General features: G+C 41.0%; 1 protein-coding gene and 1 long non-coding RNA gene across 2 annotated transcripts in view; both read right to left on the minus strand.

Annotated features, from left to right (window-relative positions):
• The window catches only part of LOC100559385 (C-type lectin domain family 2 member D), a 70,939-nt gene that overhangs the window by 21,257 nt on the left and 28,806 nt on the right, over nt 1-20,876 (minus strand). The window lies entirely within an intron of this gene.
• Nucleotides 1,876-20,416, minus strand: LOC107982507 (uncharacterized). The gene is made up of 3 exons (XR_010002481.1): nt 19,132-20,416; nt 15,173-15,346; nt 1,876-3,045 (listed from the first exon to the last, which is right to left on the minus strand). It is a non-coding gene; the product is annotated as an uncharacterized LOC107982507 (long non-coding RNA).

Genomic DNA, 20,876 nt, shown 5'->3' on the forward strand with positions numbered 1-20,876 from the left:
AACATACACGTTAGTTCAGCCAGCTGGGGAGCAAAGTAAGAGAAGGCAAAAAATAACAAGGTGGAGATGTTTCCAGCCAGTCTAAATTGACACTCCACCTGCTTCCTGAAAGGACTTTATCACATGAGGTTGGCAAAAAGGAATTTCCGCAGGATCTTTGGCCATACATATCACAAAATGCCATATCTGTACCATCCTGCTTTGTATTCCACCCATTAGTGTTGCACATCTTTTCATTGAGGAGTATACTTCCATCAATGGCTCTCAATATCTCTACCTTCCTGTTACTGATTTCTAAGGTCCCTTCTGAAGCAGTTCTAAAATAAGAAAGGATGACCAGATTGGTTTTCATCTTGTATATGCTCAGGCTGAAGAGCAGGGGGAGCAATTGAAGTCTTGTTGCAAAAGGGGTTATTTCCTTTCCTTTCTTAGTTGGGAGAAGTGCCAACAGAAGGGAAAAAAAACTAACATCTTGCTGTTGATTGGATGAAAGATTTTCTTTGCTTACTGAGAAGGGGGAATAAAGGGACGGAAGAAGACACGGGACACTTGGATTGTTGGTGTGACTGGGATTGGTTTGCTCTACTTCAAGTGGGAAGTGAGCAACTGGGGTCTGCTTTCTTCACATGTCAAACCTGTTAGAGTGAGAACAGCAGGAGGTATGTTGCTTCTGTCCCTCCTACTGTGTTCACCCTACCTGGCTGGGAAGGATTATGGAGAAGACACAGCCGAAGAATGCAGATATGACTGATTATTACTCTTACAAGCACCCTTGGAATTAGAAGTCCCTGCCTCTCCTTTGTCCCTTTGGAAGCATCTGAACATTTCTCTAACCTTAAAAGGAGAGTCTTATCTGTTTTGTCCATCTTTAAAATCGTTTGTGAGTTGGGTACTGCATTTAGCGGAATGCATTACCCTCACCCTTGGGGTGTGAAATAATTTTCTATGGAATGGGCTTACGATTTATGTCTGTCTGACTTTACATCACAAAACCAGGAAGGCAAGCCTGATTCACACCAAAATGGGACCATATCTAAGAAACATAACAAGGTACCTTTTGGAGGGCCATCATACTACTTTCTGCATGCAAAGCTATCCAACTATTGCACACCCTCTTGTTGGATGTTTTAGGTCTGTGTTTTTGATCCATGCTGTAAATCTCAATCTGGGATATCTACCTACCTACCTAAGGTAAAGGTTTTCCCCTGACATTAAGTCCAGTCATGTCTGATTCTGGGGGTTGATGCTCATCTCCATTTCTAAGCCGAAGAGCCGGCATGGGTCCATAGACACCTCCAAGGTCATGTGGCCAGCATGACTGCATGGAGTGCCGTTACCTTCCCGCTGGAGCGGTACCTATTGATCTACTCACATTGGTATGTTTTCGAACTGCTAGGTTGGCAGAAGCTGGAGCTAACAGCGGATGCTCACTCTGCTCCCGGGATTTGAACCTGCAATCTTTCGGTCTGCAAATTCAGCAGCTCAGTGCTTTAAAACACTTCGCCACCAGGACTCCTACCTACCTTCTTATATATTATGATTTAACACTGTAGGCAATTTAACATTGTGATTTGGCTTCTTTTTTTTTAGAGCAGGTGATCTTCCTTTGCTCCTTGTTTAAGTCAATGTAAATAGACTGCTCCTTGAAGAAACAGCGGAATTTTAGAATTTTAGCAGAGTGTAACTAGAATTGGCAAGCTGGAGAAACTGAACTATAGCACAAGAAGATGACCATCTCCTTCTACTCGAGTTGATCCACTTCATCTCCCATGCAGTAAAAACTGCCACCACTGACCTCCCAAGACAACCCAACCACTGTTTAGACCTGCTCCCAGTGAATCTATTACCAAGCAAGAATTTGAATTTCCATTGCTGTTTCTATTTTTGTAGAATATTTTTTTATTAAATTGTTCAATAATGCATCAAAAAAGCTAAACAGACATTAAGAAGGCAATTAAAAGAAAAATCAAACATAAAAATAGCTACATAATTTCCTCCCCATTTCCACCTCCACCCATACTTTCTGAAACAAGCAGACACTCCCTCTTCCTTCAATTAAAAACACAACTGGCAGTGGCTCCCCACCTCCACAAGCAAAAGCAAATATTGTACTGTTTTATTGTACTTTTACTGCTTATTTGCATCCAAGTTTCTTCTAAAAGAAAAGCAGATATATTTAGAATGAATACATATCACACAGGTAGTATTTAACATAAAATTGTAACCATTTCAGTGAAATTCCATCCCAGGTGAATGGCACTGTACAATTCTGACAATCCTGTTTTTAATTCATTATCTCAATATTTCCCCAATCCTCCCCTTGTAAAGTAAATTAACCTTATTTTATCTCATATAGCATATTACTTTAAATTTCAGTCTTTTCCTTCATCAACTACATTTTTCTGCATAAAATCATTCTTTTATTCCAGTCAGAAATAAGAGGAGCCAGTTCTCAGTGTTCCTCTTATTTCACAATTCTATCATATAAAAGAGCATCATTTTTATTTTTCCAAATGTAATTCATTTATTCCAGTCCTTTGTCAGTATTCTTGTTTCACAAAGCCTATGCATTTATGAAAAAGTTTATTTTTAAATTTAATATGTTTCTCCCATCTAAATAGGATCTTACACAATTTATGTAAAATTTGTCTATTTCAATAAAGCTTGAAGATATGAGAATCGGTTTAGTAGCCTTTTTCATGTCTGCACAGCCTTGGAGATAATTCTGCACTTACTTCCTTGGTTTGGTCATAGCTGTATTGATATGTTTAGATTTTGCTGTCTCAAAGTGTCCATGAAGATCTTTATTTAATTTTATTTCATGTTCTAAGTTCAGTCCTTTTTATTTCCATGATTTTTTTTCATATCTGTTGATTTCTTGGACAATTTCTAGTAAGATTTCCATTTGCTTGATCTGCTGTTTGATTTCAGGTGCAGTTTGATTCATCTCATCCAATTTTAACCACCATACTGAGGTATGAATTCTTCACATGTTTTCTTTTATTTGACATTGTTGGCATTCTTTTCTGCTCATCAGAATGAAACCTAAACAACAATGGGAAAAGATATCACTCTTCTAATACCATATACTCTAAAGCCAATTCTTGCAGAATATTTCATCTTCCCTTCCTCCTGTGACCAACAAAGAAAAGACTAGTTTCAGAATCCCAAGAGAGAAAGGGAAGGTGCCTGCCAGCTGAAAAGCTCACTCTTGTGTCCTTCAAGTATCACTGCTTTTATGCCTCAGCATGATCAAAATTTAGAAAAATGATCATCATTAGAAATCTCAAGTGCCCTCCCTTTTGAAGGAAGGTCTGTAACGTCTGCTGGACTTTCTCCTGCATGTGGCAGGAACCTGGAATGAAGCCGGGACATGTATGAGAATAGTCCACTTGTCCTCCCATTGCCAACCAATGTGATCACTTAAGGTTTACTATTGCTTGAACCCTCTCACTTTTAAATAAGCATGGTCAAAGTGTTGACAGTGGGGCCACATGCATGCCCTGAAATCATTTTGTGCTCTCCACCTCCCCCCCACCCCCAAACTTCATTTTTAAAAAATATTCCCCATGCCCCCAAAGCATGCTTTGCCTCCAAAGTCACTAAATGGCCTACAGGGGCTGTGGTAACATTTGTCACATTTCCCTCATTCTTTGGGGCATTTGAGACCTAGGAGAAGCTTTCATTTAAAATAGAAACCGAACTGGCAGTGTTCCCAGATCACTTCCAGTTGCAAAAGCAGTTTTTTGTGACTACGCCCCCCTTCACACAGCTGAATAAAATGCCACCTTTTCTGCTTTGAGCTGGAATATATGGCAGTGTGGACTCAGATAACCCAGTTCAAAGCAGATATTATGGGATTTTCTGCCTTGTTATTCTGGGATATATGGCTGTGTGGAAAGGCCCTTTATTATCCCAGGGCCCCTCCAAACATGGTCAAATGCCCAGCTGACTTTGTTTCTTGTGCAGGCAAGGCATCATTGATGCCCATTACAGCAGTGGTTCTCAACCTGTGGATCCCCAAGTGTTTTGGCCTATAACGTCCAGAAAGCCTAGCCAGTTTACCGGCTGTTAGGATTTCTAGGAGTTGATGGGCAAACATCTGGGGACCCACAGGTTGAGGACCACTGCTCTACATCATCCCCACCATCTTTCCATTTCCAAGCACCGCTGTCTAAAACAGACTGAAAACCACTATCACCTTTTTTTTAAAAAAAACACCATTAAAATCACAACTGGTTTCCCATCTCCTCAAACGAAAGCAGCAATTATACTGTGGTGCCATTCTTCTTGCTATTACTTATTAACATTTCCACTTCTTCTAAAAACAAGATATATTTAGAATTATTACATAGCTCACAAGTAACATTAATATAAACAATTTCACCGTTTTAATGTAATGTAATGTAAACTTTTATTACGGTCAATGACCAGCTCATATCAAGGGCACCCAGTCCCGTACATCCATATGAAATCCGAGAGGTTATATACTTCAGAATAAATAAAACTCCTATAAAATTAAATCAATGACAAAATTTAAAATCTAGGCTAAAAACTTCAATATTAATATAAACCCTTATAAAATTGAATCATTGACAAAATTTAAAATCTAGGCTGAAGATCATATACCAGTACCATTAAGACCCAACTCAACTCACAGGATCATCCGGGGGGAGTCATAACTGTAAATAACAACCTATAACTATAAATAGTGGTCTATATCTGCTTTGCCAACTCTATTCTATAGATCAGAGGTCCCCAAACTAAGGCCCGGGGGCCGGATGCGGCCCTCCGAGGTCATTTACCTGGCCCCCGCCCTCAGTTTTATAATATAATATATTGTATATACATATAATATTGATAATAATATTATAATGTAACAATATAACACTAATAATAATACCATATAATAATATTAATTATATATTCTATATTACATATAATATTACTAATAATATTACAGTATAGTGGTATAGTTCAATATAGTAATATATAATGCTAATATTGTGCTATGCTAATAATATTTTATATTGTATGTACATATAATTTGTAAGCCACTCTGAGCCCCCTTTGGGGTGAGAAGGGTGTGATACAAATGTAGTAAATAAATGCAGTAAATAATAAATAAATAAATAAATAAATTTTAGACTTAGGCTCGCCCAAAGTCTGAAATGACTTGAAGGCACACAACAACAACAACAACAACAACAACAACAACAACCCTAATTAACTTGACTATCTCATTGGCCAGAAGCAGAACCACACTTCCCATTGAAATCCTGATAAATGTATGTTGGTAAAATTGTTTTTATTTTTAAATATTGTATTGTTCTTTCATTGTTGTTGTTGTTGTTGTTGTTGTTGTTGTTTTTGCACTAAAAATAAGCCATATCCAGTGTGCATCAGAATTTGTTTGTATTTTTTTTCAAATGATAATCCGGCCCCTCAACAGTCTGAAGGATTGTGGACCGGCCCTCGGCTTAAAAAGTTTGAGGACCCCTGCTATAGATGATACTTAGTTCTTTTGACTCTCAATCATCATCTGCCGGATTTTAATTGCAGCTGTGCAGAACTTGGCGACATTATATGACACAGCTGAGATGGTATCTGAGAGCAATAAGGTTACGTAAAATTGTCCAGAACGTCCTGGGTATTTAGTTGTCCATGGCATGATGAGACGTGTTCGAATGTCGCTATAAAACAGGCACTGCAGAAGTACATGCTCCGTTGTTTCTATCTGACCTGAGTCACATGGAGTATGGAATCTTCTGGTAACGACCTTCCAGTACTGCGGATGGGAGCGCATGACATCGTGCCAAAGTGAAGGCTCTCCAATGGTTGGCTACCTCCAACATAGTAAGATATTCCATAGGGGAGGTATGGCTCCTACTGTCTCCATTGGTGATGAAGGATGGGGCACTGGACAGATCTAATTGGTGTTCAATGTCTGTTATACGTTGCTTGACCAGGGATTTGGCCTGGTCATATCCCATGCTGGTTAGTAGTTCTGGGAATAGACCAAGAGATGCAATTTTGTGCACTATCTTCTTTTGCCAGCTGGATTGGAAGTTGTCCTTCATAGTGAGTGGGGCAAGGCCCAGGGGTGCGAGGGATAGTCTCAGCCAGTAATTCAATATTACCATCCACACCCTGGCCTCCACTCTCAAGAAGCCAGTCTCCAGGCGTAGGATAGCGTTACAGACACACTTTGGAACCTGTAGGGCTGATCTTAAAAATTTGGATTGGACAGTCTCCAGTGGGGCAAAGTCAGAGAAAGGTCCTATCTGGGCACCATAAAGGAGTTGGGTCATTGACTTGGCTTCAAAAAGTTTGAGAGCTGCGGGTATAAATTGCCCCCCCCCCCTTTGACCTCAGGTATTTTAATATGGCAGATGAACTCCTATATGCATTCTCAGCCACATAGCCTCCATGTGCTTTTCTGCTGCCTGAAGAGTGGAAGACTACCCCCAGATACTTAAAACATGGAACCTGCTTAATTTTTTTACCATCTATATTCCAATGGTGGAGCTTAGGTCTTTTGGCAAACACCATGATTTTCGTTTTGTGATAATTGAGTTGTAACTGATCCTCTCTACAATATTGTGCCAATGCTTTCAAAGCTCTTTTGAGGCCTATTGGTGTTCTTGAAATCAGTGCTGCATCATCAGCATAGAGTAGGATGGAGATATGTCTCCCCGCGAGTTTTGGAGGATGAAAGTCCATGTTGTGCAATTGCTCCACCATAGAGTTAACATAGAGGTTGAATAGTAATGGGGCTAAGATGCAGCCTTGTTTGACTCCTTTCTCTGTTCTACCAGCATTAGTGAGGTGGCCTTGAGGGTTGCATCTTATTTTGAGAGACGTCCCTTCATGGAGTCGACGGATAAGATGGAGGAGCCGTCTGTCAATTGAGGTGTCTTCTAATTTTTCCCATAGTTTGGCCCTAGAGATAGAATCAAAGGCAGCCTTGAAGTCTATAAAAGCTACATACAAGGATGCAGAGCTGTTGGTAGTGTATTTTTCTATCAGATGCTGGAGGACTAGGCAATGGTCCACTGTAAATCGTCCTTCCCTAAATCCAGCTTGTTCGTCGGCTAATACGCCTTCTTGATCTGTCCAATCCTGCGGTTTCCCTTTTAGGTGTCTAGCGTAAATTTTACTAATAATGTTAAGGAGGCTGATAGGTCTGTAATTTGCTGGATCATCTCTTTTCCCTTTTTTTTTTTTTTTTTTTTTTTGCATATGGGGACTATGATTGCCATCCCCCAGTCCTTGGGAATTTGACCATATTTGTCAATGCAGGTGAAAAGTGAACCTGGGGTGGGAGCCCAGAAGTCTAGATTGTTTTTGATGGCTTCTGAAGGAATGAAATCTTCTCCTGGGGCTTTCCCTTGCTGTAGCTGATTGACAAGGCTCCTGATCTCTGTCGGAGTGACCACAGGCCATGTTGGTAAATTTTCCAAGTCTGGGGTGGAACAGGCATTCCCACCAGTATTATCCCTATATATATCCCGAAAATATGTTTCCCATGACCCTGGGGGGATATGGCTTACTATCAAGGGCCTAACATAATTTGCTGTACATGATATGATGTGCCAGAAGGTGGCTGAGTCTTTAGTTTGAACGGCTTGTATGAGCCGTGTCCAGTTGTTTTTTGAGTCTTCCTTTTTTTCTGGGCCAACAGGCGCTTATATAGTCTCTTCTGATGGAGAAGCTTTTGTGACACCATTACCAAGTTATTAGACTGGAAAGCCTGGTCGGCGGAAATAAGTGATTTCTTTGCATTTATACATTATCAAACCAGGGTTTGGAGTGATGATGATATTGCCTATGTGGAACTATGTTGGAGCTTCTTATTCATTTCTGAAGTTCTTGGGTTATTGAGTTAAAGTTCTCCAAAAGAGCACTGGGGGATGTAGCATATGTCACGCCAATCCTTAGATTCTGTAGCTGTTCTGTTGCCAGCAGTTCAGTAACTCTTTGGTTCAACTCTGGTGTCCATTTGACTCGACAGTTGGCTTTTCCAGTTGGTTGTAAGATGGGTTGATGACAGTCCACTATTACTTGGATAGAAATGGTTAATTCGAGAAGAATAGGAAAGTGGTCACTATCGAGTTTTGGCATGACTTCCAGGTGCTTGGCATGTGGTATTAGATCCCTCAATATGGCAATATAATCGATGGTGCTCATTTTGTTTCCAGAAAGATAGGTGAATTCAGCAGGGTGGTTTCCTTCTAAGGCACCATTTAATATGTGGAGGTTTAGCCTGGCAGTTGATTGAGCCAGGCATAGTCCAGCAAGATTTGATTTCTGATCCTTAGATTGTCGCCTCAAGAGGTATAGATCATCTACAGCAGGGGTCCTCAAACCTTTGAAGCAGAGGGCCGTTCCACAATCCTTCAGACTGTTGAGGGGCCGAATTATCATTTGAAAAAAAATACAAATTCCTATGCAAACTGCACATGTCTTATTTGTAGTGTAACAACAACAACAACAAAAGAACAATACAATATTTAAAAATGAAAACAATTTTAACCAACATAAACCTATCAGGATTTTAATGGAAAGTGTGGGCCTGCTTCTGGCCAATGAGATAGTCAAATTAATTAGGATTGTTGTTGTTGTTGTGTGCCTTCAAGTCATTTCCAGCAAGTCCCCTTCTTCTCCTATGTATAACTCACCAAATGGAATCTCTGCATTGGGCTGATTTTTGGGCACTAGATCCAACAGCTGTGCTGGAGGGAGCTGGTTAACTGGTAGCACTTCCGTTGTGGCAGTGTTCGGTTGAATTCTTGGGAGTACCGGCCTACAGCAGACATCTTTGTAAAAACGTGCCGGAAATACTCCCAAGGTACCCAAGAATGCCCTCTTTCTTAGCAGTTGACTAGGTATAAAAGAGTTCTTAAAGCTGAGGGACACCCTTGTAAAGTCCCAGTTCTCCATCAGGTTCCTAACAGCTATCAGTGATCAATTTCTGCAGTTTAGAATCTGCCTTAGATGGATGTTAACTATATACAATGAGTCCCAAGCTGATCGTATACCATTCAAGGGATAAATATCCAATACTAACACATAGTTCTGTGATGCAAAACTGATGTTCTGTTTCGTCTGGGCCTCATTCCGTTGATCTATCCTTCCCTTGTTTTCTTTTCCCAAGTTCAGAACACTGGGGACCGGTGTCTTTGGTAGGTCATCTAGTCCCCCAGATTGGTTTGACAGAAGCATGTTTCCTTGGTTTACTTCTGAAGCTGAACCCAGGTTGGACAGTGTTAGTGACTCTTCCATCTTATGCTCAGGGTTGGACTTGGGTTTAACTTTCCTGGCTTTCTTAACTTTAGTTGGTTTAACAGCAGTAGTTTGCCTTTTCTTCCTGTCCATGAGTTTAAATAACTTTTGGAAGTTCATGCTGGATTTTTTGGTTGCAGAAATGGCGATCTTTTTCTCATCCTTAGTTTTTCTCATTCTCTTTACCTTGACCATGGTCTTTACCTTTTTATCGGGTTTGTTAGGTTTGGGGACTTCTTTTGTAATTTTTTTGTGTCTATCTTTGACTACTAGGTTCCCTTTTACATTGGGGAAATAACCATCTATGTCAGGGCTTGAAACTGGAAGTGTTTTCTCCTTACTTGCCTCCTGCGTCACCATGTGCTGTGTGATTGTGGTTAGGAGATCGTGAATTTCTGTAAGGTATGACTTGATGGCTTGGATGTCCAAATTCATGTTTGTAATCTGGTGGGTTAAATCAGCCGTGATGGGTATGTTTTCATGAACTTCTGTTGTTGTGATTGTCTTGGGTTTTGGGCATCCATCTGCTATGTTAATTTGTTCCTCTATGATGTCTACAGAAGTTAGGGCTTGTCTCCGGTTGTTGTCTTTCTGGATGTTCTGGTGATCGGACTGGCACTGGCAAGGACAAATTCCTCAGCTAGGCTTATGCCTGATTTCTCATATGGATTAAAAATCACTTGACAGTGATCCAAAGTCCAATCCAGGGGTAAAGCTTGTGGAGAGATCTGCCCCATCTCTTGGATTTGGACTATTGGGGAGAAGTAGTCTGGTATCCCTGTCTGCTTTGGATTTCTTTTCCTTCTCCTCAGAGAGGGGGAGGACATTAGTGGTGAATGGGTCTTATCATTGTTTTTATAGGACTGTCTTGTTTTAATTACCATGGCTCTCGTGGGGTACACCGAGGTACTATCTACTTTTACCCGATAGTGAGTTATAAGGTTGTTCGTTCAGGTGCCAGCAGTTAGTTGGACCTATTCGGTCCCCAATGTATCTATTCGAACAGTTCCTAATATAAAAGCACCTGCAGCCGTATCCTTCCCCTGCCGGAATACTAAAATTCACTATGGATTTGATTGTAAAATACAAAAATCTTAGTAATTTAGCAAAAGTCAAGCTAGACCTAATCCCAATGTCGTGATATTTTCTGGGCAAGACTTTATATAGCAAGGTCAAGTCATTGAGGGGATAATTTCACTGACTTACAGCCCTTTGTGTCGCTCTGCTTCTTCGGCTTGGGGTCAGCTCTGTCTTTCTCTGTTTCTCTTGCTCCGAGTGCCTTCTCTTTCTCTTTCTTACCCCCTCTTTTGCTTTTATTTCATAGAATCATAGAATCATAGAATAGTAGAGTTGGAAGAGACCTCATGGGCCATCCAGTCCAACCCCCTGCTAAGAAGCAGGAAATTGCATTCAAAGCACCCCCGACAGATAGCCATCCAGCCTCTGCTTAAAAGCCTCCAAAGAAGGAGCCTCCACCACGGCCCAGGGGAGAGAGTTCCACTGTCGAACAACTCTCACAGTGAGGAAGTTCTTCCTGATGTTCAGGTGGAATCTCCTTTCCTGTAGTTTGAAGCCATTGTTCCGTGTCCTAGTCTGCAGGGCAGCAGAAAACAAGCTTGCTCCCTCCTCCGTATGACTTCCCTTCACGTATTTGTACATGGCTATCATGTCTCCTCTCAGCCTTCTCTTCTGCAGGCTAAACATGCCCAGCTCTTTAAGCCACTCCTCATAGGGCTTGTTCTCCAGACCCTTAATCATTTTAGTCACCCTCCTCTGGACGCTTTCCAGCTTGTCAACATTTCCCTTCAACTGCGGTGCCCAAAATTGGACGCAGTATTCCAGGTGTGGTCTGACCAAGGCAGAATAGAGGGGGAGCATGACTTCCCTGGATCTAGACGCTATTTCAACTCCTCTACTCCTCTCAACGCAAGGAACTCTCACAGCAAACGTAGGAGGATGTTTGAAACTTCAGCCGCCACGGGGTTAGAAAAGCCAACAAGGGGAGGAAAATATAACAAACACCTTGTATTTACAGCAGAGTGGAGTAACAGAGTAGTAATTGCTGTAATCCACAACAGTGACCCTGTGTAATGTTTGCTTCAGCTTCAGCTTCCAGAGTCCTTGGAAAGTTAAACAGGTCAGCTTTTTTCCTCACCCCTCTTTTTCCTTCTATGCTGGGAACCTTCAATGCTGATTAATAGCGTGTTGTTGGTTAAGTTTGAAACTCCCCCTGAGATAAGAATTATTTAGCAGTAACTTATCAGCCTGTTGTCAGTCTGTTGTCGTTATTCTCTCTATTGTGCTGCTCGGAAGATTAGGGAGTGAAAAAGACTTGACTCCAGTTACGCCGCCATCTTTCACCGGAATCACCGTTTTAATTAAATCTTAAATTCTGACAATCTCATATTTTATTCATTACTTCAGCATTTCCCCATTTCCCCCCTTTTAAAGTCAATTTACCTCATCTCATATAGAATTTTACTTTATATTTCAATCTATATATATAAAAGAGTGATGGCATCACGGCGATGCACAAAACAACAAAACCCCAAACTCCCCAAACTCCAGAATTAGCAACACAATCCATCACCCCCGCGTCCAGTAAGATATAACAAAATTTCACTACAAGCACAATCACAGGGCCAACAAAAGCCCAAAAACCGCAACAGCCAATCAGGGCCTGCGCACAAACCCCCCCCCCCCGCGCGCGCACACACACACACACACAGAACACTCACCCTCTCTCCCCGCCTCCATCGCCCCCATGGCGAGAAAGAAGCCGGAACTTCACCGAACTCAAAGCAACCCATAATAATACGTAAAAAGTTGCAAAACACGGCAAAGAAGCGGGAGAGAGGAGGGCGGCATTGAGCCCCGGAGTCTTTCTCCTCTCGCCTCACTTCCAACAGACCCCTGAGAATGCTTGCCACGAGAGAATGCTACTTGGAACCCTAACCCATACGGCCCGAAAAAATCACACAATGCTGCTGCTACTTCTTAAAGGGACAGGCGCCCTATTTCTTCCCATGAGGCTGTGGAGGGTAGAGTCCCCTCTGGGGGGCAGGGCGCGGGCCCAGATGGACAGGACCTTGTGGCTGTAACGGCTCAGCCAGCCGAGTTCGGCCCGGCACTCCACCTCAAAGGCCAGGAAGGTGGCCTCGTCCGACAGTGACACTGCCTCCATTGAGAAGCCAGATGCAGAAGGAGGAGAAGGAGAAGCAACTGCCATGCCTCCCCCCAGGCCCCGTCAAAGGCAGGTGAGGCCCCGCTTCTGCCCGTTAATTGATCAGGGTGGCCAGAGGCAGGCTCTTCCTCTTGGCTCCTGGGTTGCAAGCTGGGATCACCTGCCCTGCAGGGATGTTACAGGACAACAATTAAATACAGGGTGTCAAAACACTTTCCCATGTTTTTCTGGGGAAGGAATACAGTTAGGCCAGGCATGGGCCAACTTCAGCCCTCCCTTTCTCTCTGTGTGTGAGAGAGACAGACCCTCAGGAGACACAGGACAGGTTTAGATATGGATGTGCCTATGGGTGTGGGTGTGTGTATATGTGACTGGAATTCCACGTTCAAAATATCCCTTTTCCAACTTCCAAATTATATTTGTCTAAATTTACATTCACAGCCAGCTAACAACTCCAAAGAAAGGATTTCCCCCAGGCAGGAAGCAGCCAGGCAGGTTATTATATATGTATATATATATATATATATATATATATATATATATATATATGGATGTGCATGTGGGTCTGGGTGTGTGTATGTGTGTGGCTGGAATTCTACATTCAAAATATCCCTTTTCCAACTTCCAAATTATTTTTGTCTAAATTAACAATCACAGCCAGCTAACAACTCCAAACAAAGAATTCCCCCCAGGCAGGAAGCAGCCAGGCAGGCTATATATGCGTGTGGGTCTGTGTATGTGTATGTATGTGGCTGGAATTCCACATTCAAAATATCCCTTTTCCAATTTCAATATTATATTTATCTAAATTAACATTCACAGCCAGCTAACAACTCCAAAGAAAGGATTCCCCCCAGGCAGGAAGCAGCCAGGCAGGTTATTATATATGTATATATATATATATATGGATGTGCATGTGGGTCTGGGTGTGTGTATGTGTGTGGCTGGAATTCTACATTCAAAATGTCCCTTTTCCAACTTCCAAATTATTTTTGTCTAAATTACCAATCACAGCCACCTAACAACTCCAAACAAAGGATTCCCCCCAGGCAGGAAGCAGCCAGGCAGGTTATTATATATACAGTAGAGTCTCACTAATCCAAGCCTCACTTATCCAAGCCTGTGGATAATCCAAGCCATTTTTGAAGTCAATGTTTTCAATATATCAAGATATTTTGGTGCTAAATTCATAAATACAGTGATTACAACGTAACATTACTGCGTATTGAACTACTTTTTCTGTCAAATTTGTTGTATAACATGATGTTTTGGTGCTTAATTTGTAAAATCATAACCTAATTTGATGTTTAATAGGCTTTTTCTTAATCCCTCCTTATTATCCAAGATATTCGCTTATCCAATCTTCTGCCGGCCCATTTAGCTTGGATAAGTGAGACTCTACTGTATATATATATATAGATGGATGTGCGTCTGGGTCTGGGTATGTGTATGTATGTAGCTGGAATTCCACATTCAAAATATCTCTTCTCCAACTTCCAAATTATATTTCTCTACATTAACAATCACAGCCAGCTAACAGCTCCAAACAAAGGATTTCCCCCAGGCAGGAAGCAGCCAGGCAGGTTAATATAGATAGATAGATAGATAGATAGATAGATAGATAGATAGATAGATAGATAGATAGATGGATGTGCATGTGGGTCTGGATGTGTGTATGTGTGTATGTGTGTGGCTGGAATTCTACATTCAAAATATTCCTTTTCCAACTTCCAAATTATATTTATCTAAATTAACAATCACGGCCAGCTAACCACTCCAAACAAAGGATTCCCCCCCCCAGGGAGGAAGCACCCAGGCTTTGAAGCTGCAAAGCCATTACATGCTAATCATGTTAACTATTACCAACATGCATACCTGCCTCACTAAGACTATTAATTATATTCTAGCTCACCAAACAAGGATTCCCATAAAAAGAAAACCACCAGGCTTTCACACTACAAGGCTATTCACTCCTATTCCACCTGCCCAACAAATCATTCCCAAAAGCCACAGCAACGCGTGGCCGGGCAAAGCTAGTCCTTTCTAATATTAACTATATTTTGTCTCTGCAATAGTTTCCACATAAAATCTTTGTATATTTGTTTCAATAAAGCTTGAAGGCTTGAACATCTTTCCTCGTGTGTTTTATTACAGTTTTTTTCCATGTTTCCACAGGCTAAAGGTAAGTTTGTATATGTCCCCTAGGTTCATTTACATCTCTGTTGGTATTTATTAGATTTTGTATCTCAGACTGCTCATGAAGATCCTTATTTCATTTCAGGTTCCAAGTCCAGTCCTTTTGTTATTTCCACTGATTACTTTGCTCTCTATTGATCTCCTTGGTCAATTTCTCCTAAGATTTGCATAGTTTCCTTGCTAGAGCCTTGATTTTGTCTTTGATTCAGGAGTAGGTTGATTTATCTTTGTTTCAAGTTTCAGTCACCTCAAAAATTCCATTTTTATCCCTCTCCTATGAATTCTTTACATGTTTTGTTGTATTTAACATTGTTCATATACATTAATGTTCATCAGAATAAAAGCTACATAATGATGGGGGAAGATAACACTCTTCTATCATATATTCTAAAGGTTGGTCTTGTGTCTTTCTAGAATTTTTGCTTTTCTGTCTTGGTGTGGCCCATTTTTATAAAATTCAACATTACTAAATATGGGCAGAAGGCTGAAAATAAAGCATTCAAGTACCTTTTGAAAAAGCAGAGCAGGAATCAGGTCTTGGCTTTTGCGATCCAGGTAATGTCTTTAGTCATCTCTTTGCTACAGATCCAGGGTCCCTCTCTTGTGCAGCTCGAACTACTAACAGTAATATGGTTCAAATATGCACATCTTTTCCCCTCTTCCATACGAAGCCTGAAGAGCCTGAAGAGAAACAAAATTGTTAAGCAAAGGAATTATACCTAGAATGCCGTCAGACGTAGAAGTCCAATGACTCCTTTACTAGACAAGATAGGAAAATTAAATAAAGGTTAATAATAATAATAATAATAATAATAATAATAATAATAATAATAATAATAATAATAATAATAATGTTTATTTATATCCCGCCCCCTCTCCACAGGGGACTCGGGGCAGCTTACAACATAAATAATACAATAAATGCAATGCAATAAAATACATAAAGTGGAATAAACAATTACTAACACATTCAAAGGGTATAAAACACAAAGTACAGAACAATCAAGTAAAAATTAACAGTAAAATTAGGAACATTAGATTAAAAACAGTCATTCCTATGAGCTAAAAGAGCGCTTGCTACTGTAAATCCATATCTTACAGATTGACTAGTCACTGTCAAAAGCCTGTTTAAATAATTAGGTCTTCAAGTCCTCTAAATGCCATGAGGGAGGATGCCTGTCTAATCTCCCTTGGGAGGGCATTTCAGAGTCGGGGGGGCCACCATTGAGAAGATCCTCTCCCTCATACCCATCAGCCTCGCTTGCGTAGGAGGCAGGACTGGGAGAAGGGCCTCCCCAGCCAATCTTAAGGCTTGAACAGGTTTATACGGGGGGATGCAGTCCCGGAAATAGGGAGGACCTGAGCTGTGTAGAGCTTTTTGGTAGTGACCTGTACTTTGAATTAGGCCTGGAGGCAAATAGGCAACCAGTGAAGCTGCTTAGGAGGGGGGTTGTATGATCTCTGTAACCCCCCCCCCCCCCCCCCAATCAGCAGCCTGGCTACCCATCTTTGTACTAATTCAAGCTTCTGAGCCGTCTTCAGAGGCAGCCCTACACTGCAGTAATCTACATAACCATATAATTGAGATTATCAAGGCAGATAATCCAGGTCATATGCGTTGAACCGGATTATATGCATCCACACAGCCATATAATCCAGTTCAAAGCAGATAGTCTGGATTTTATATGGCAGGGTATGGGTTCTTCTACATAACCATATAATTCAGATTATCAACGCAGATAATCCACATTATCTGCCTTGAACTGGGTTATCTGAGTCTACACTGCCATATAATCCAGTTCAAAGCAGATAACCTGGATTTTATATGGCAATACAGAAAGGGCCTAAGGGTATATTGTAGTGTATATTGTAGTGGTGTACTTCAGAGGGATGCATATATCTCACCAAAGGGCAGCTGTACTTTGGAATTAATGCAGTTTGACTCCAATTTCATTGCCATGGCTCAATGCTATGAAACTCTGGGAATTGTAGTTTTATAAGGTCTTTAAACCTTCTCTGCCAAATAGTTTAGATGCCTCACCGAACTATAACTCCCAGGATTCCATAGCATTGAATAGCATATGCATATGTTAATTCCACAGTGCAGACACACCACAATGCCTCACTTCTTCCAATGGAGAAATAAAGATACAAGTGCCAGTTAAGTCCAGTGGAGTTCTTTATTCATACCAGGGGCCCCCAAACTTTTTAAACAGGGGGCCAGTTCACGATCCTTCGGACTGTTGGAGGGCCGGACTATAGTTGGCCACCGAGCAATAATAAATAAATATATAAATAAATAATAATAACAATAACAATAAAAAAGAGGGTTGGAAGACACCCTTTGGGCCATTGAGTCCAATCCCCTTCTGCTTTGTGCATCGAAAGCACAAGCAAAGCACCCCTGACAGATGACCACCCAGCGTCAATGTGAAGAAGAAGAAGAAGAAGAAGAAGAAGAAGAAGAAGAAGAAGAAGAAGAAGAGGAAGAGGAAGAAGAAGAAGAAAGAGGGTTGGAAGAGACCCCTTGGGCCATTTAGTCCAACCCCCTTCTGCCTCTGTGCACCAAAAGCACAAGCAAAGCATCCCTGATAGATGGCCACCCAGCCTCAATAATAATAATAATAATAATAATAATAATAATAATAATAATAATAGGATTGGAAGAGACCCCTTGGGCCATTTAGTCCAACCCCCTTCTGCCTCTGTGCACCAAAAGCACAAGCAAAGCATTCCTGATAGATGGCCACCCAGCCTCAATATTAATAATATTGATAAATAGCTGTGGCGCAGCTAGCTAGTAACCAGCTGCTATAAATCACTACTGACCATGAGTTCGTGGCCCGGGTCGGGTTAAGCCTCCGACCATAAAAAAAAAAAAAAAAATAGCCCCGACTTGCTGTTGACCTAGCAGCCCCGAAAGACAGTTGAATCTGCCAATTAGGGAAATTTAGGGACGCTTTATGCGGGAGGCTAATTTAACTAATCTACAACACCATAAAACTGCTCACGAGGAAATGAAGAGGAAGAACAGCCACCAATGGACGGTGAAGCAACAGCTCCCCCTGTGGCCGGAAATCGTGAAGCTGGAAGATGTTAAAAAAATGCCTCTGTGTCTGTCTAAGACTGAATGTTGTTTGTCTATTGGCATTGAATGTTTGCCATATATGTGTTCATTGTAATCCGCCCTGAGTCCCCTTCGGGGTGAGAAGGGCGGAATATAAATACTGTAAATAAATAAATAAATAAATAAATAAATAAGGGTTGTAAGAGAAGAAGAGACCCCTTGGGTTACTTAGCCCAACCCCCTTCTGCCCTTGTGCCGTGGGGCTGGATAAATGGCTTCGATGGGCCGCATCCGGCCCCCGGGCCTTAGTTTGGGGACCCCTGATTCATACCACATGAAGAGGGGCAGATTTCTCGCCCTTTTCATGATATTGTTTAAACTTCCACTCTATGTCTAATTTTTGTTTTGTGTAAGGTAAAGGTAAAGGTTTCCCCTGACGTTAAGTCCAGTCATGTCTGACTCTGGGGGTTGGTGCTCATCTCCATTTCTAAGCCAAAGAGCCAGTGTTGTCCGTAGACACCTCCAAGATCATGTGGCCGGCATGACTGCGTGGAGCGTCGTTACCTTCCCGCCGGAAGTGGTACCTATTGATCTACTCACATTGGCATGTTTTCGAACTGCTAGGTTGGCAAAAGCTGGAGCTAACAGCGGGCGCTCACTTCGCTCCCGGGATTTGAACCTGGGACCTTTCGGTCTGCAAGTTCAGCAGCTCATTGCTTTAACACACTTCGCTACCGGGGCTCCTTTTTGTTTTGTGTATTTTATGGAAATATGTTTCCATATGTATATTTTACGGAGTGTTTTTAAATTATTATGTGTTCTAGCAATGTTGTCAACCGTCTTGAGCGGGTAAGAAATAAAATTATCATTATCATTATCATTATCATTGTTGAGTTACTGTGCATTTTCTGGGCTGTCTGGCCATGCTCCAGAAGCATTCTCTCCTGACATTTCACCCACATCTATGGCAGGCATCCTCAGAGGTTGTGAGGTCTGTTGGAAATTAGGCAAGTGGGGTTTATATATCTGTGGAATGATGTCCAGGGTGGGATAAAGAACTCTTTGAGGCAAGTGTGAATGTTGCAGTTGGCCACCTTGATTAGCATTGAATGTCCCTCACATATTCAAAGCCTGGCTGCTTCCTGCCTGAGGGAATCTTTGTTGGGTGGTGTTAGCTGGCCCTGATTGTTTCATGTCTGGAATTCCCCTGTTTTTGAGTGTTCTTTTTTACTATCCTGATTTTATTTATTTATTTATTTATTTTCCATACTTGTGTCCCGCCCTTCTCACCTTGAAGAGGACTCAGGGTAGCTTCACAACTGCCAACAATTTGATATCCGATTGGTTTTTTTTGGGGGGGGGGGGGGCAAAATTCTGTTCGCTTACACTTGAAAATTACCTTGGGCCGGCCCTGCCACTGATCCAGGGCTGATCTGGATTATCTCTTCGGAGACCAATCCAGTGGTCAGAAGGGCTTTTGTAACGTAAAAGGAAATGCTTGAAAGATAGAAAGAAATACATTATTACTGGAGGGTTTTGTAATTTCCGGGCTGTATGCTGTGTTCTAGCAGCATTTTCTTTCTTTTTTAAAATAAATTTTATTACATTTCTATTCATTATGTTACAAAGGAAAGGAAGAACTTTACAATTCATATAATTAATTCTTTTCCTTCCCCCAGTGTGCTACCCGTTGCGCTCCCCATCACCAGAATCCATTTCTTTATAGTCCAACCAGAACTTGATTTCTTCTGATGGGGGTTGGTTCCAATCTTTTCTCCTTAATGTTTCTTCGATAAATTTCTTCCATATACTTTCAAAATCATTTTTCTTCCTTAGGCCTTTTTAAACATTTACATTGCATGTTAATTTATCATTTATTGCTAGTTTCCAAATTTTCTTGTACCATTCTTCTATTTTAATTTCCACCTCTAATTTCCAATTTCTTGTTATTAATTACCTTGCAGCCATTAACAACATTGTTATCAAATTCTTTTCATTTTCTTTCCATTCATCTGTATTATATATAGATAATAGTATAGTAGCTGGGTTTGTATTGATTTTTTTTCTTCATGATACTTTCTATTTCTACTATGACTTTTCCCCAAAACCTCTGTTCATATTTACATTCCCAACACATATGAATATATGTCTCCTTTTCTTGACAACCCCTCTAACATTTTACTGAGCAGCTCTTATCCATATTATGTATCTTTGTTGGGGTCAAATACCATTTCCATATTATCTTGTAATAGTTTTCTATTATTCTAATTGATACATTTTTGAGATGTCTTGCTTTCCATAATTTTTTCCCAATTTCTTTCTCCTACTTTTAGTCCCAGTTCTTCCTCCCATATTTCCCTTGTTAATATGCCTTTCCTCCCACCTTTAATCTCTATTAATATTTTATATATCATACTGGTTATCCCTTTCGGATTCTCATTTTCTTCTTTAGTCTGTTCTTTTAATATTATATTTTCAAATTTTGTTGGTTCTCTTTCCCCTAAGCTCTTTCTTTGCCAATTTTGGAACCATTGATCTAGTTGGACCCAATGGAGCCATGATATATTTAAATCACCTAGGATTCCCTTTATGTTGTTTTTCTCCTTTATTTGTTCCATCCAATTTCCAATTTTGTCTAATTTTTTTCCTTTTCAATTCCTTATCCATCACATTTTTTAGGTTTTTAGGAAATTTCTCCTCCATTCTCACTGGCTTGCCTGCCTGCTCTCCTGGCTACCACCCTTGCCTGCCTGCTCTCCTGGTTACCACCCTTGCCTGCCTACTCAGGAGAAGGAGACTGTTCTGCGGCCCCTCCCTCATACGCTGGTAGGAAGGGGAAAGGGAGTGGAGGAGAAGGCATTAAAAAATCTGCATTTTTTTTAAGATGGGATCCAACCAACTAAACCGTGACTTGTTGGACCTTTTGTTCTTAGAGTACGAATGCCTTACTGAAAGTTTAGGCCGCCTTGGAATGTCACTAAATCGATTGAGTGACTCAAAATCACCAAAAAGAGCCTCCATGGACATATTGCAGGCAGATAAGTACTTACTAAACGATAGTCCAACTGAGGTGTTGTCAGGACCCAGGCTGCAGAGCACCAATAACCATGCACAGAGACCAGAATCTATCTAATATCTTTATTA

The sequence above is a fragment of the Anolis carolinensis genome, chromosome 2, assembly GCF_035594765.1.
Source record: "Anolis carolinensis isolate JA03-04 chromosome 2, rAnoCar3.1.pri, whole genome shotgun sequence".
NCBI lineage: Eukaryota > Metazoa > Chordata > Lepidosauria > Squamata > Dactyloidae > Anolis > Anolis carolinensis.